General features: G+C 46.3%; 3 pseudogenes; 2 read left to right on the forward strand and 1 right to left on the reverse strand.

Moving 5' to 3' along the window:
* Nucleotides 1-221: 221 nt before the first annotated feature.
* Nucleotides 222-341, reverse strand: LOC136662929 (5S ribosomal RNA; annotated as a pseudogene).
* A 12,509-nt stretch (nucleotides 342-12,850) lies between these two features.
* LOC136662562 (5S ribosomal RNA) lies at nucleotides 12,851-12,969 on the forward strand (annotated as a pseudogene).
* Nucleotides 12,970-12,998: 29 nt separating this feature from the next.
* On the forward strand, nucleotides 12,999-13,121 carry LOC136662887 (5S ribosomal RNA; annotated as a pseudogene).
* Nucleotides 13,122-14,609: the final 1,488 nt, after the last annotated feature.

Here is a 14,609-nt window from a genome sequence, read left to right on the forward strand (position 1 = left end):
CTGAACCCATGTTCTGGTTTGGTCAGAAGTAGCTTCAGGTGGCTTCTATGGGCCATTCCCAATGCTTCTGTAGAGTCCATGATTGCTGCTATGCCCTCTAAAATTATTGCTGGGATGCAGAATATTATGACATAAAACCCTGGAGGCATAATTCAGAGGCATAATTCAGTTTTCTCCAACTGGTTGGTTGGCAACCTTCAGTCTCGGAAGACTATGGTATAAGCCTACAGCACCCGGTATTCCCAGGCAGTCTCACATCCAAGTACTAACCAGGCCTGACCCTGCTTAGCTTCCGAGAGCAGACGAGATCGGGCATGTACAGGGTAACAGTTGCTGCCAACTATGTTTAAAAAACAACAACAACAAAAGGCTGTCTTAGCCCAGGCCAGCCCATTGGTGTCAATGGGCAGAAGATCTCCAGGATTCCAGAGAAGGGTCTTTCTCTACCCTACTTAGAAATTGAGCGTGGGATCTGGGCAGGCCAATTCAATCCAATGCTGGCGCTGTAGAGCCACCTGACCCACACTGTATCCAGAATTGGAGTTGAGCAGGTGGGAGATCTCAGGGTAAGGGAACATTTGTTCCCTTACCCCATGCAGCACCCCAGCCTGCTCAATGGGGCTACTCAGATCTGTGCTGGTGCAGAACAGAGTAGCCCTTTGTAGGACTTTCAGGTCCAATATGGGGTTAGGATGCGGCAAAGGTCTGTTTTGTCATCCTTGCTCTCTTCTGGGCCTGAACTGCCCCCTCCGAAGTGCCCTTCCACCACTCTCCCCATATCCCTCTGTAGCAGAAAGAGTTCTGAGCCTCCATTCACAAGTGATGTACGGAAATAAAGAAGGCTGAGTCAAAAGGTGGATTTGGCAAGGAAAGCTGTATTCTTTGATCAAAGGTAGTTCCCCCTCCCCACAGGGTGAGGAACTCATAAGAGAGCATAAGCAGTTCCATTCTATAGTTCAGTTAGCATTGTACCCTATTTGCAACATAATTTCAGCGAGTACCCTCTAACTGGTACTCGTCCCAGTTTAGCCAGTCCTGACTGCTTTCTGTAGTCCTTGATTTTAACCAGCTTGCATATTTCACACAAGCAGAGCTTGTTGCAGGCAGAACTGAGAACGTTGCCATACCGAATTTGTCTAGGGGTCAAGAGGGAGTCTGTCTCATCAACACCTCCAACTGCCTGGCTCAACACGTACCTGGCCTGGCTCAGGCCTTCCCGTCAGTGCCGCTGACCTGCTGGTTCTCAGGCTGTCAGTCTGCAAAGCATGTGTTCTATCACTGAGCTAGAGTCCCTTCTCAAAATGTTTCACTTGAATTTGGGGTTCCCTTGGAGGTGAAAAGTTGCAAGATAATTGGAAATGTTGATCCATTGCCTTACTACAAAGAAGCACATCCCCCCTTGTTTCCAGTGGTGGAAAAAGAGACTTCCAGGATCACAGAAACAGTTGAAAATGATAGCTCAGCAAACTGCCTTTATTATCACCTCCTCTGGACCGGTTTGCATAATCCGTACCAAATTTGGGCTGCTGGGGAGTTCTGTTGGTTCCAGCCTCATTTGGCTTCCTGGAGCTAATTAAGTCGACTAATGGAATTGCCTGCAGTATCTGATAAGAATATTGATTTTTTTTTTTCCTTGTATAATAGCTGACACTTGGGTTTGTGAGAAAAGCTGTGGGAAGCATCAGAGCTGAAGGCTCTTTTTCCAGCAACAATCACTGGGATATGCAATTAATACAAATTCAAATTTAAAAATAAAATGAAGTGATTTTATAATACAGTTGGCAGAACTGCCTGAAGCTGGCACTGTGTGGTTTGCCTATTCAGTCTCTTTTCTGGGCATCGGAAAATGCTTTACGGTGGTTTTTATACGGTGCGAAAATGCGGATGAACAAGCGACAACGTCTTTCCCCTTCTGTGCATGGTGGTTTGCTATATATGAGAACTACTACGAGCAAGTTACTCATCACAATATCAAGAACTAGTGGTAGCGTAGTACAGTAGATCTGTAGGGGACTTCTTTCCAGGATCCCCCACCAAAATCCACAGATACTGGAATCCACATGGGCATTGTGGTGCTCCAATTTAGTCACTTAGAGGCCATCTCAGCCTCTTCAGAAGGCCTCTTGGTCATGACCAGGAGCCATTTCTGGTTCATGTCGGTGACTTCCAGCCACATCCGGAGGTGTTCCAAGGCACGGGGAGGCCGAACACACTCTTTTTAGAAGCCAGTCCTGAACCACTTAAACTCATCAAGGTGCGTTCCGCCCCTTTGTTTCTTCTTGACAGTCAGAGAGGGAGAGAGGGGCACCAAATCAGGGGGCACTGGGTTTTGAAAACTGGAGGGAGAGAAGGCGGAAGCAAGGTGAGGCAATTCAGAAAGGGGAGGAAGGGGAGAGCATGGAGCAGATGGGTTGGACAAAGTCTGAGAGGGCCTGCTGAAGATTGAGGAGCTTGCCCAAAGCAACCCCTCCAAAGTATCTACCTCCTTGAGGGCCCTACACTTGTCTACTGTTTAAACTGTGCAAGCCTGAGCCCTGCAACAAAATGGCAGCAGCCACATGTGGGCAACCTCTTCTGTAAGAGGCAATGAAATGGTGGAGAATATAAAACTGTCTGACTCCATGCCAGCAATTGTCAACTTTTTGCCCATCAGAGATATCACAGCCTTCTCCTGCTCTTCTGATTATGCTTTCACCTGCCCTCACTTTGTTGCTGTCCCAAATCCTTTTGATTCCTCACTCCAGCATGCACTGCTGCACCTGGTGAGGTCGAGGGGCAAATACCCCAGGGCACCAACTGGCAGGGGGTACCACTGCAACCCCCTCTCCCCACCACTCTTTTTTGGCATTTATTTTTCTAGATAGCCCTGCTTTGATGGCCACTTCTAAGGTCCTTCTGAGGACCGGAGAGGCCACCCGAGACCTCCATGCCGCCCAGAAAGCTTTCTGAGGCCTCCAGAAGGCTTAAAACCATCACTTCTGGCTTTCCAGAACGTGATTTTTTTAGACTTTCTGGAGGCCTCAGAAAGCCTTCTGGGGGTCATGGAGGCCACACGCAGCCTCTCCATCCCTCAGAAGATCCCAAAACGTCACTTCCAGTTTTCACTGCCTCCTGGGGCAGGAGGTCTGGTCTAGAGGGTAGAGCCTCCATTTGCCAGAAGATAACATCCACAAGGTCGCCAGTTCGAGGCCACCGGCACCGTGCGACCTTGAAGCAGCTGACAAGCTGAAGCCGAGTTATTTCCATCTGCTCTGAGCGTGGGAGGATGGAGGCCAGGATGGAGGCCAGATCAGAACGAAACATCTGAATTGTTGTGGCTCTTGAAAGATAGAGCCTTCTTTCAATTGTAAAAATCCCTTCGGGAATTTAAACAAGCCTGCCTATGTTAAACCGCCTTGAATAAAGTCTTGAATAAAGACCAAGAAAGGCGGTATATTATTATTATTATTAAATTCTTGCCAAGGGGAATAAAAGTGGCTTCATATGCCATATGTAGCATATGGGCTCTATATAGCTCAGCCCTGCCTTAGATTTTCTTTGTTGTTTATGTCCTGGAATCAAATGCGTTTCCCCCCTGTATTTAATGAAGGGGGAACTCACATATATTTTGCTGCAGTCTACAATGAGACACCTGCTCTTTTCATTTGCAGAAAGTGGTTTAGCAATGAGTAGCGCGGGAGTCACAACCGCTCCTGAACAGAGCCAGGACTGAAGGCCAGCTGCCAGCCTGCACTTGCAAAAATATCGATCTCCCTCAATATCTTGCTGTGAACAGCTGGCTGGAGTAGATTAGTGATGACCCAGGAGGCTGGGGTTCTTCTGCGCTAACTCAGCCTCAAAAGCAGTGTTTTCACCTACCCTGAGTGGATTTTTCCACTCAGGAAAACAACCTTTTCTCAGGGCGCAGGTCTTTGCAGAGGTGTGCAGAGCAAACAAAGGGGCTTCACTGGGTAGCGAAAATGACATCTGTTGCCACAAGGATGTGAAATAGATGGGAATCATTGTACGGATGCCTCCCAACTAGTCCTTATTACAAGGGATGTCACTCATCAGAGGCTTTCCGTTTGCTTTGGCCAAACACACCATTCTCTGGCTAGTGAGGCCAGGAATGCAAAACACGGGCACAGAGTTCACAGAAGCCTTTCTTTCCTCTACTCTGCCTTGAGAGAGTATTCCCACAAGAAGAAGGCTGGCCCAAGATCTGGATCTGCCTTAGGTTGAACGCAAAATGCGTGACTTTACCTGATGGTGTGCCAAGGCATAAAGAACCTTTAAGAAAGAGAGCCAGGGTGGTGTAGTGGTTTGGGAGGTGGACTTAGACCTGGATGATCCAGGTTCAACTCTCCCCTCAGCCACAAAGCTTCCTGGGTGACCTTGGGCCAGTCACTTTCTCTCAGCCTCACCTACCTCACAGGGTTGTTGTGAGGACAAGAAGGAGGGGAGGAGCAGCTGTGTAAACCGCCCTGAGCTCTTTGGAGGAAGGGGGGTATAAAAATGTGAATAAATAAAATAAAAATAAAAAATAAATAAAAATAAGAACCAACTCTATTGTCTTCACCCCCTATTCCTCTTCCTCCATGTTCTCTTCCCATAGCCCCTGGGTTAAAAAGGGAATGGAGTGGAAGAGGAAGCACAGAGGGCTAGAGTTTCAAGACACTCTAGCCCACCGCACTCTTCTCCTCCACAGGTCTATTCCCCGCTTCCTTTATAAATCCAGGAAGCACATAAAGCAGCCTATACAAAGTTCTCAGGTGATAAACTATCCAGGGACTGATGAGATCCAGACCCGCTTAGCTTTGGCAAGACATCTGTACCATGTAGCTTCAGACCATGCAACAAGACACACCAAGCATAGGAAATCACCTAGCTCTGATTTGAAGAGTAATGGCAACTATGTGTTGGAAATGGGCCTGTTGGACTCACTCTGTAATCATTGGATCCAGGTTCTGAAACTAGGATCAGGAATTTGAATTTCCCTCCACAGATGCCATTTTCCCTGAAGCTGGAGTATTGCATGCAGTTCTGGTCAGTCTGGAGTACTGCGTAAAGTTCTGGTCAACACATTTCAAAAAGAACATATTGGAACTGGAAAAGGTGCAAAAGAAAGTGACCCAAATGATTACTGGGCTGGGGCACCTCCCTTCGGATGAAAGGCTACAGCATTTGGGGCTGCAGTCTAGAAAAAAAAAAGGTGACTGAGGGGAGACATGATTGAGACATACAAAATTATGCAGGGTATGGCTAGACTGGATGAGGCTTATTTTTCCCCCTCTCACACATCACCAGAACTGGGGGGGGGGCTGCATAAAAATTGAGTGCCAGGAGAGTTAGAACTGACAAAATACTTCCTTACCCAGTGTGTAATTAGCCGGTGGAACTCCCTGCCACAGGATGTGGCAATAGGACCTGGCCTAGATGCCTTGAAAAGGGGATTAGACAGATTTAGGGAAAGTCCATCACAGGCGACAAGCTATGACTGGTACATGCAATCTCCTGGTTTTAGAAGTAGGCTACCTCAGAATGCCAGTTGCAAGGGATGGCAACAGGGATCTTGTTGTCTTGTGTGCTCCCTGGGGCATCTGGTGTGCTTCCTGGAGATATAGGAATGGGCCTTTTGCCTGACGGGCCTTTGGCTCTTCTTGTATCCTTATGAGCTCCCTGGCCTTTCAGTATTGGACATTCATATATGGGGTCAGCCTGCCCATGGGGCAGATGGAGAGGGTTGCTTTGGTTGTGGATTGGCCAGGCCACTGCATCTACCATTGCCTCTGTCTGCCTCTGCTCTCCATCAGCTATCATCTGCCTTTATCAGTCCTCCTCTTCCTGTGTTCCAATGGATATAAGAGGCTGCAGACTCAGTCAAACAAAATTCTTCAAAACTCCTTTATCAGCAAGGGATCAAGTGAAGGAAGACTCCCCCCCCCACTCCTCCAGTTCCCTTTATAAAGCATGTATAAAGATACATTTATCTTTATTCCCTTTATAAAGCATGTATAAAGATACATTTATCTTTATGGCTACCATCATACACAGGACTAATTTCGAAGCAGTGATAGAAGCTAATCATGGGAGCTATTTTGGTCTTCCTCCTTTAAAGATTCACAATCTCCATCATAACAAGAACCATTAATGCAGCTTGTCTTTGCATCTTCTGAAATGTCTTGACTTGAATTCCTCACCCTCCGGAATCGACACTATGAATAATCCCCTCTTTGTTGTTGATATTTACCATCTTCTGACAGATTTGTAAATAGATGCCACAGTTAGATGCAGAGATGCCTCTGAGATTCATATTTCCTAGCTTGGGGGGGGGGGAGTTTTAGGAGCTTGTAAATGTATCCTTGTTTGTACCCTTGGTTTTAATTGCAGGAGGGCAGGAGGTCTGGTCTAGAGGGTAGAGCCTCCGTCTGCCTGAAGATAACATCCACAAGGTCGCCAGTTTGAGGCCACCGGCACCGTGCGACCTTGAAGCAGCTGACAAGCTGAAGCCGAGCTATTCCATCTGCTCTGAGCGTGGGAGGATGGAGGCCAGAATGTGAAGCCAGATCGGAATGAAACACCTGAATGTAGTGGTTCTTGAAAGAAAGAACCTTCTTTCAATTGTAAAAATCCCTATTTAATAAGGGATTTAAATAATAAGCCTGCCTATGTAAACCGCCTTGAATAAAGTCTTGAATAAAGACCAAGAAAGGCGCTATATAAATACCTATTATTATTATTATTATTATTATTATATATAATATTATACCAGCCTATGTTTATATATTATTATAAACATTATAATATAATGTTATTATTATTATTATATTATAATATAATTATTATTAATTATTATATTATAATAATTATTATATATTATACTATTATTATATATAATTATTATACCAGCCTATGTCACACTAATAATAATAATAATAATAATAATAATAATAATAATAATAATAATAATAATAATAATAATACAGGTATTTATATACTGCCTTTCTTAGTCGTCATATTTCTCCTCAGACTTTATTTAAGGCGTTTTGTAAAGGCAGGCTGTTCTAAATCCCTATAGGGATTTTTACAATTGAAGAAAGGTTCTATCTTTCAAGAACCACAACATTTCGGATGGATCTTTCTGATCTGGTATCACATTCTGGCCTTCAGTTTCCTCCCACGCAAGCTGACAAACAGCTCCTTCATCTCTCACATGGAGGGCAGCCAAGACGCTTCTTGGCTCGGCTCGGCTTGTCAGCTGCTTCAAGGTCTCACCATTCATGGTGCCGGTGGCCTCGAACTGGCAACCTGCGGATGTTATCTTCAGGCAAACGGAGGCTCTACCCTCTAGACCAGACCCTCCTGACACTATTTCCTTTTACCCTACATTGTCCAGCAATTGCTTGCATCCTATCTACTCAACCTATGCATATCTACTCAGAAGTAAGTTCTACTGATTTCAATGGGACTCACTCCCAGGTAAGTTTCCATCTCCAACCTTCAAAAGCTTATACAATGGGCCCTCAATATCCATGGGGTATCTGTTCCAGGAAACCCCTCCATTATTCTGCAGATAATTAAATCCTTGTTGGGGGGGCAGGGCTCTACAGAGGTTGTACTGAACTGAGGGCCTTGTCCAACCCTCTGGACATGGCGTGTGGCCTCCTGATCTCCTCAGAAGCCTCCCAGACTTGACTGGAAGGCATTTATAGTTCATGCTGGAAAACAGAATGCCTTCCAGTCAAGTCCAGGCGGTCTTCTGAGGCCATCCAGCCATGGGCTCAGTTTCTGCAGATATTCAAATCCATGGGTTAGCCTGCGGATAAGGAGAGCCCAGAGTACCAGTGTGTAAAAAAAAAAATGAGGAATCTGGGTACCTGATAGGACATTATTTCTCAATATATGTAAACATTTTCTGAGATTCCCAGGAAATTTCCGGGTCTCCTCCTTTGGCTCCAGGTGCCCTTTCTGATTCTGGGCACAGGTACAATGTGCCCAGGATGCAAACCCCCTCTCATGGGCCTTGATGAGGTCAGATGTTAGATCCCAAGAAACTTGAGGGCCTTCAGCTCTTGGGCCCTCTTTTTGACCCTGGGCCCAGGTACAATTTACCCCCTGCTGCCTCCCTCTCATGGGCGCTGCACAGCACACAAACACACACACCCCACCTGTGTGACTGATAGTGGGCAGTCAGCCACTTGGATTGATGGGGCAAGAACAGACCAACTGGGAGAAAGCAGAGGGCAGAAAACACTGGGAAAGCTGTGCTGAGAGCTGATGGACGAGTCCGTCACATCAGTGGTAGCACAAGGGTTTGCATCACCTGATGAAGAAGACCAGTTCATCACCCCTAGGATGGTGCTCCTCCCATGCAGTGGGCAAGGCAATGCCCGGGGCAATGGGCATGAAGTACCAACACCCCGCCCACTGCTTTTTGGCTATACATTTTGATAGAATCGAGATATTTCAATGCTGCTTGTTTCATTGCTTTCTGCATGAAATTACGCATCGATTGATATATAACATGATGGCATTATTTGAAAATACCAAGCTTTAAAACATTTTGACAATTAGCGGTGTCACCCCCCCTCCCCCATATGCGTCACCTGGTGTGGCCCGCATGCCCCACACCCCTCTAGCGGTGCTACTGCATCATATAAAAAATACATGGAGAATATGTGCATGGTATGAGAAAATTCAAGTCAGCACTGCTGTGAAAGGGGTCCTGAAGCCAACAGAGATCCAACAGGATCAGCACAATATGTTTTCAATATTCTGCCTGCAGAAGGTGCCACCCATCATTCACTCTGCTGCATTTTGTAGCCATTGAAGCTCCTGAGCACTTTTCGTGGGCAGCCCTGTGCACACCTCCACTCAGGAGGTGTGAGACAGGCGGACGCAGAATCCTTTGCTGATGTTCAAATCAGCCAGCAATTTGCATTGAACAGCCCTCCATTTCAGCAGCTGGGAACTCGGTGAAAGATCCTGGAGTGGCAATTTAGCTTATGGGATGATTGCTTTACCCACCCCGGTTTTGGAGTTGTAATTGGGAGCAAACAAGGAGTGCCACCTCCGAATACATTATTCATACGCCGGCCTTTCAAATGGTATAAATCACCAAAAAAGGGAAGTCGGGTCAATTTACATGTTTTGCAGGGAGTGGTAAAAGAACCCAATTTGCGGCGTGACAAATCTATTTAAACAGACTTCAGCCCTCTCTTGGCATGGGGTGGAAAGGCCTGCCGAAATGTGAGCAATTAAAGCAGGTGACTCCGCGTTGCAGAGCGCAGATAAAATGTCTTTCCCGCTGATTTGGTAAATAGCTGAAAGTATTTGTTATCTGCCTTCAATGAATGGGCAAAGACTATTTTCCATTTCCCCCTGTTAAGGCAGCTGGGCCAAAACAACTTGTGCTGCATCATAGTGATGGGGGGGAGGGGATCCCAGCATTCCTTCTGGGTAAGGGAATAAGGGCACAGTCCTAACCAGGTCTACTCTACTCAGAAGTAAGTCCTATTTCGTTCTATGGGGCTTACTCCCAGGAAAGTGTAGTTAGGATTGCAGCCTAAATGTCCTAGGGCCAAGCCTTTGAGGCTTGGCAAAATTGCTGGCACAAATCTACATGGGTCCGGGTCCGGGTATCAAGGTCAGGAAAGGGGCTAGCATTCAGTGGACACCACTATTGCCAAACCGGCCCCTTCCTGGATCTGATGCGCCCTCCTTTGCCCCATCACTGCCCCATTCTGCCCACTTGCACCCCCATTCTGCCCTCTTGCCCTCCCCTGCCTGATCCCATCTCTCCAACTGGCCTACCTGGGTTGGCCGGCCTTCACTGGTCTGTTGGTGTGCAGGAGGATGCTCCTACCTCTCCCCTGGTGCTCTGGCAGCGCACTGCTCCACGTGCTGCCAGAGTACCTTTTGCAAGTGCCATAAGGCAGTCTATGTTGATGGAATACTAGCTCCCCCAGCAGGGCAGCCTGATAAGGTTCTGCTCCCAGTTTGCTGGAATAACATCCAAGTCTACTTTGTTTACTGGGTCTGGTCTAACCTTGGCATCATCTGTGGTCCTGACAGTAGTGTAGCTACGGGGGGGGGGGTCACATCGCAACATTTTGCAGGCACCTGTACATGCTGTGCGAGCGACCTTTCCCCTTCCCCTTTGGAGCCATTCCGGGCAGCTAGAGCAAAACAAAGGTGTCTCTTCCATTTTGCTCTAACCAACTGGAATGGCTCCAAATGGGAGGGGCCACAGGACATTCAGGTACCTGCAAACTTAGCACTGTGACGCCCTTCTGGCTGCGCTACTGGGTCCTGACATCTTTCATGCCCTGTGTCCCTTGTAAGCAGTTGGAAGCTGGATCCAAGGACTATATTGTGCCATGGTAAAGATTCCCTTTTCTATCTGCATGGCTATGATGGTATCTAGTACAGGCTAGCTGTTCACCACAGTCTCCATAAACTCAAATCCCTTATGGAAGGCAGTGTTCTTTTCAACATAAATAGTTCTTTACTTTTGGCATCTTCTGAGAATGGTTTTAATTAGTTCCTTTCATCAATGTTCTAAGAAACTTGTGTTGATTATTCAAAGTATAACAGTCTTTCAAATGAAACAGATATAGGGGACAACTAGACACGACATGGCCAATCTGTGGATAGGATGTATTCCCTTTAAAAAACAACTGCTAAGAGAATCCATGTGAGGTTCTAATTCAGATGGGAATAATGGTGGTGGGGGAAGAGGTTTAAACCCTTTCCCTTTAACTGTTTTTATTTTTTTTTAGATGTCCTCACTCAAAGTAGCTCTTGGCTTGATCCAGTCTCATGGCTGGATCCAGATATAGTCCCAACTCACCACTCTGGTGTAAACACCACTGATGAGAAAAGCTGGACTAGCTGAGGCTAGCATCAATAGCATCTTGCATCAATGACATTTCAACCCCCCCACAGTCCCACCCTCCTGGAACCAACCTATCCTGCTTCCACCATATCTACTGCTTCCCTGGGTCTGAAGGCCAGCTTTTGGATTGCCCACAAGGCTTTCAGCGTGATGCAAAAGGGGCAAAAAGTATGAAAGAACACACACACGGGACTCAAGATAGAGACTCGAGTCATTTCGAGTCTAGACTCACTTTCAGAGTCACTGGCCCTGAGTTGCAAGTCGAGTTGGGGGGTCAGTGACACCCATGATTTGAGGCAACTCGATTGGTCAAAAACAGCATTTTTGCGCAACTCTAGTCAATCTGAGTCAAATGGCCATTTCTGGCGTCAAGATGAGAGTCGAGTGCCCATCTCTGGTGTCAAGATGGGGAACCCCGTGGAAGGACTTAACAAGTTTTCTAAAACGAACATGTGATACATGGATAATAAACATTATACATGTATCACATTCTTGTTTTAGACAACTTGCTTTAATAAAGCAAAAGCAAAAAAAAAAAACAACACCAAAATCCCAGTGAGTTGAAATCAGGCCATACCTACCAAAAGTCTATTTGTTGTTGTTGCAGGAACGAACATGATGAAAGATTATTCCAACATGTGATTGCTTTCCCTGTTCAACCTGTCTCTGAAAAGTCTTTTTGTTGCAGGGAGAGAGAGAGAGAGAGAGAGAGAGAGAGAGAGAGAGAGAGATGGAATTAGTGCAAGCAATCAATTCCAAACAGTCTTTATCTCCAGGATTATCACAAATACATTGCTCTCTAAAATGCTGTATGACGCCTGGAGTATTTATTCAAGCAAACAAATATGAATTGGCACAGAATGAGGTTAAAAGACCAAGTGTACTTGTGACTAGACATGTCATGAGCATTCGGTGGGGGGTACCTGAAAAAGCTAGCATCCCTGTCTGAATGTTAGTAAGCAGAATTGAGACAGGCATTCTGGGAAATTATCAGATCAACGATTTACAAAGTCTTGAGCCTTTTGTACAGCCTTGCATCAAGTGTTCAACCCGAACAGTGGGGTGCGCGTGCAATCGCTACACGCGATAGACAGTTCTGTGTGTGCGCATTTTTTATCCTCATCTTTTTTGAAATGAAAAACAGTCCCAGGAGGTTGAAATAAAAAACAAAAAAGAGAGCGAATCATCAGGAGCTGTTTAAACGCACCATTTTTCTGCTCAGAATCAATCTATCCATCCATGTGGCTGTACAATATCAGTTTAAAGTAAAAATAAAAAAAAAAGACTAATGTTCTCTCATATCACCAGTGATGTAATTTAAGATAAAACAAAGAATATTAATATTGGTGGTTTCTTTTTCAAACTGTGAGTCCTCTGAAACCACTTAAACACTCTTCTGCTATGTGAATTTTGTTTTTGTTTTTTTAACCAGGGCTCTCCGGACTCCGGCTCATGGCCAGATCCAGTGCCCTGCCTTGTCCCTCTCCTGTGTGAATGGTGCTTACCATTCTTCAGGAGAGCCTCCGGTTCACACCGCAGATTGCCAAAACCTTTGCGCTCACCAGCCACTTCTCAGGTCTTTCGCCCCAGCTGACTTTGTGCCCGTATGCTTGGCTGGCCGGCACAAAGGTTGGGGATGATTTTTGGCTCTGAAAAGAGGCCCCAGGTTGGAACAGTAAGCACTGTCTGCTCCTGGGACAGCTTTACTGGTATACAGCGATCTCCACTGTGGAGACTGCTTGTTTAAACTCCTGGGTTCAAATTAGTGAGCACCCAAAAATTCCAGTCTAAATATCTGGTGGATTGTGACACCATAGATGATGATGATGATGATGATGATGATGATGATGATGATGATGATGATGATGATGATAAATTCTTCAAACTAGTGAGCACACAAAAAAACAATAGTTTAAACACCTGATGTACTGTGATGTGATATACATCATCATCATCATCCCTTTAACATCAGGCTATTACAGGGCTGTTACCCTTCACATGCCTGATCTCGTCTGACCTCGGAAGCTAAGCAGGGTCAGGCCTGGTTAGTACTTGGATGGGAGACCGCCTGGGAATACCGGGTGCTGTAGGCTTATACAATAGTCTTTCGAGACTGAAGGCTGCCAACCATCTCCCTATACTGAACACTATCTCTCGATCTCGTCTGATCTTGGAAGCTAAGCAGGGTCAGGCCTGGTTAGTACTTGGATGGGAGACCGCCTGGGAATACCGGGTGCTGTAGGCTTATACCATAGTCTTTTGAGACTGAAGGTTGCCAACCATTGCAGGGCATGGATATTTTTCCACCCCTCTCCTCCATGGTACACTGCTAATGTGTCGGAGAAAGAAATCCTGGGGGTCCTTGGGGAATGAAGTTATTCTGAGGACTTCTAGCAGTGCACCAGAGAAGGTCAGGATCAGATCGATCAGATCTCCCTTCTTCCGGTACCCAGAGCTGAACTTTCCCACCACTCCTACCGCCCTGCCCCGCAATCGTGCCTAGTAAATAGGAAAGGAGAATCAAGAGGATTGAGATGCTAGATCAGGGGTGCCCAAACCCCGGCCCTGGGGCCACTTGCGGCCCTCAAGGCCTCTCAATGTGGCCCTCAGGGAGCTCCCAGACTCCAGTGAGCCTCTGGTCCTCCGGAGATTTGTTGTAGCCCGCACTGGCCCGTTGCAACTGCTCTCAGCGTGAGGGCGACTGTTTGACCTCTTGCATGAGCTGTGGGATGAGGGCTTCCTCCACTGCTTGCTGTTTCACGTCTGTGATGCAGTAGTGGCAGCAAAGGAAAGGCTGGCCTTGCTTTGTGCAAGGCCCTTTTTAGGCCTTGAGCTATTGCCAGACCTTCATTCATTCATATACGTTCATCTTTAATATATTCATTTATGTAAACTTATGTAAATTTATTCAAATTGTAAATGTAAATTAATTCTTTTTTTCTCCGGCCCCCCGACACAGTGTCAGAGAGATGATGTGGCCTTCTTGGCAAAAACTTTGGACACCCCTGTGCTAGATGATTTTGAGGCTTGGGGAGCAAATTCGAATTGGCTTGGAAGAATAAGCCATTCCCTCCCGCCCCCCGGGGGGACTTTTTTATGAAATAACTCTGCTTATTTCTGAGCAAATCCAAGGTGAGTATGGGGGGAGGCGGAGGAAGGAGCTTACCTATCTTGATACACAGGTGAAACTAGATTAACATCCAGTTCCTATGCAAACGTAATTGGAACTAAATCCTCCTGAGTCCAATGGGACTTATTTTCCACGTGAGTGCCTAAGACTGCAGCCTTAAATCATTTTGGTGCCAAACGCAGATGTACCCCTTGCACCTCAATGAATTAATCCTGGCTTGAAAAATTCAGCCTTGACCAAAGGGTTTATCCTGCTTCCAGAAGATGTACTCTCCCTGATTAAACTGTTACCCCGCACATGCCTGATCTTGTCTGATCTCAGAAGCTAAGCAGGGTCAGGCCTGGTTAGTACTTGGATGGGAGACCGCCTGGGAATACCAGGTGCTGTAGGCTTATACCATAGTCTTTCAAGACTGAAGGTTGCCAACCAACCAGGCCCTAATTCCTTTTGCAAAGAGACACAGCAGTAGTTTCCATCGGTTAAACCTCTGCCAGGAGGGAGGGGAAGGGAACAGAAATCTGGCAAACAACCACCAAAAGCAACATTGCCTTCTAGAACAAATGTTGCCCGGTGTTTGAACATAATCACATACTTGTTCTCTGT

Source organism: Tiliqua scincoides, chromosome 11, assembly GCF_035046505.1.
Source record: "Tiliqua scincoides isolate rTilSci1 chromosome 11, rTilSci1.hap2, whole genome shotgun sequence".
Lineage (NCBI taxonomy): Eukaryota > Metazoa > Chordata > Lepidosauria > Squamata > Scincidae > Tiliqua > Tiliqua scincoides.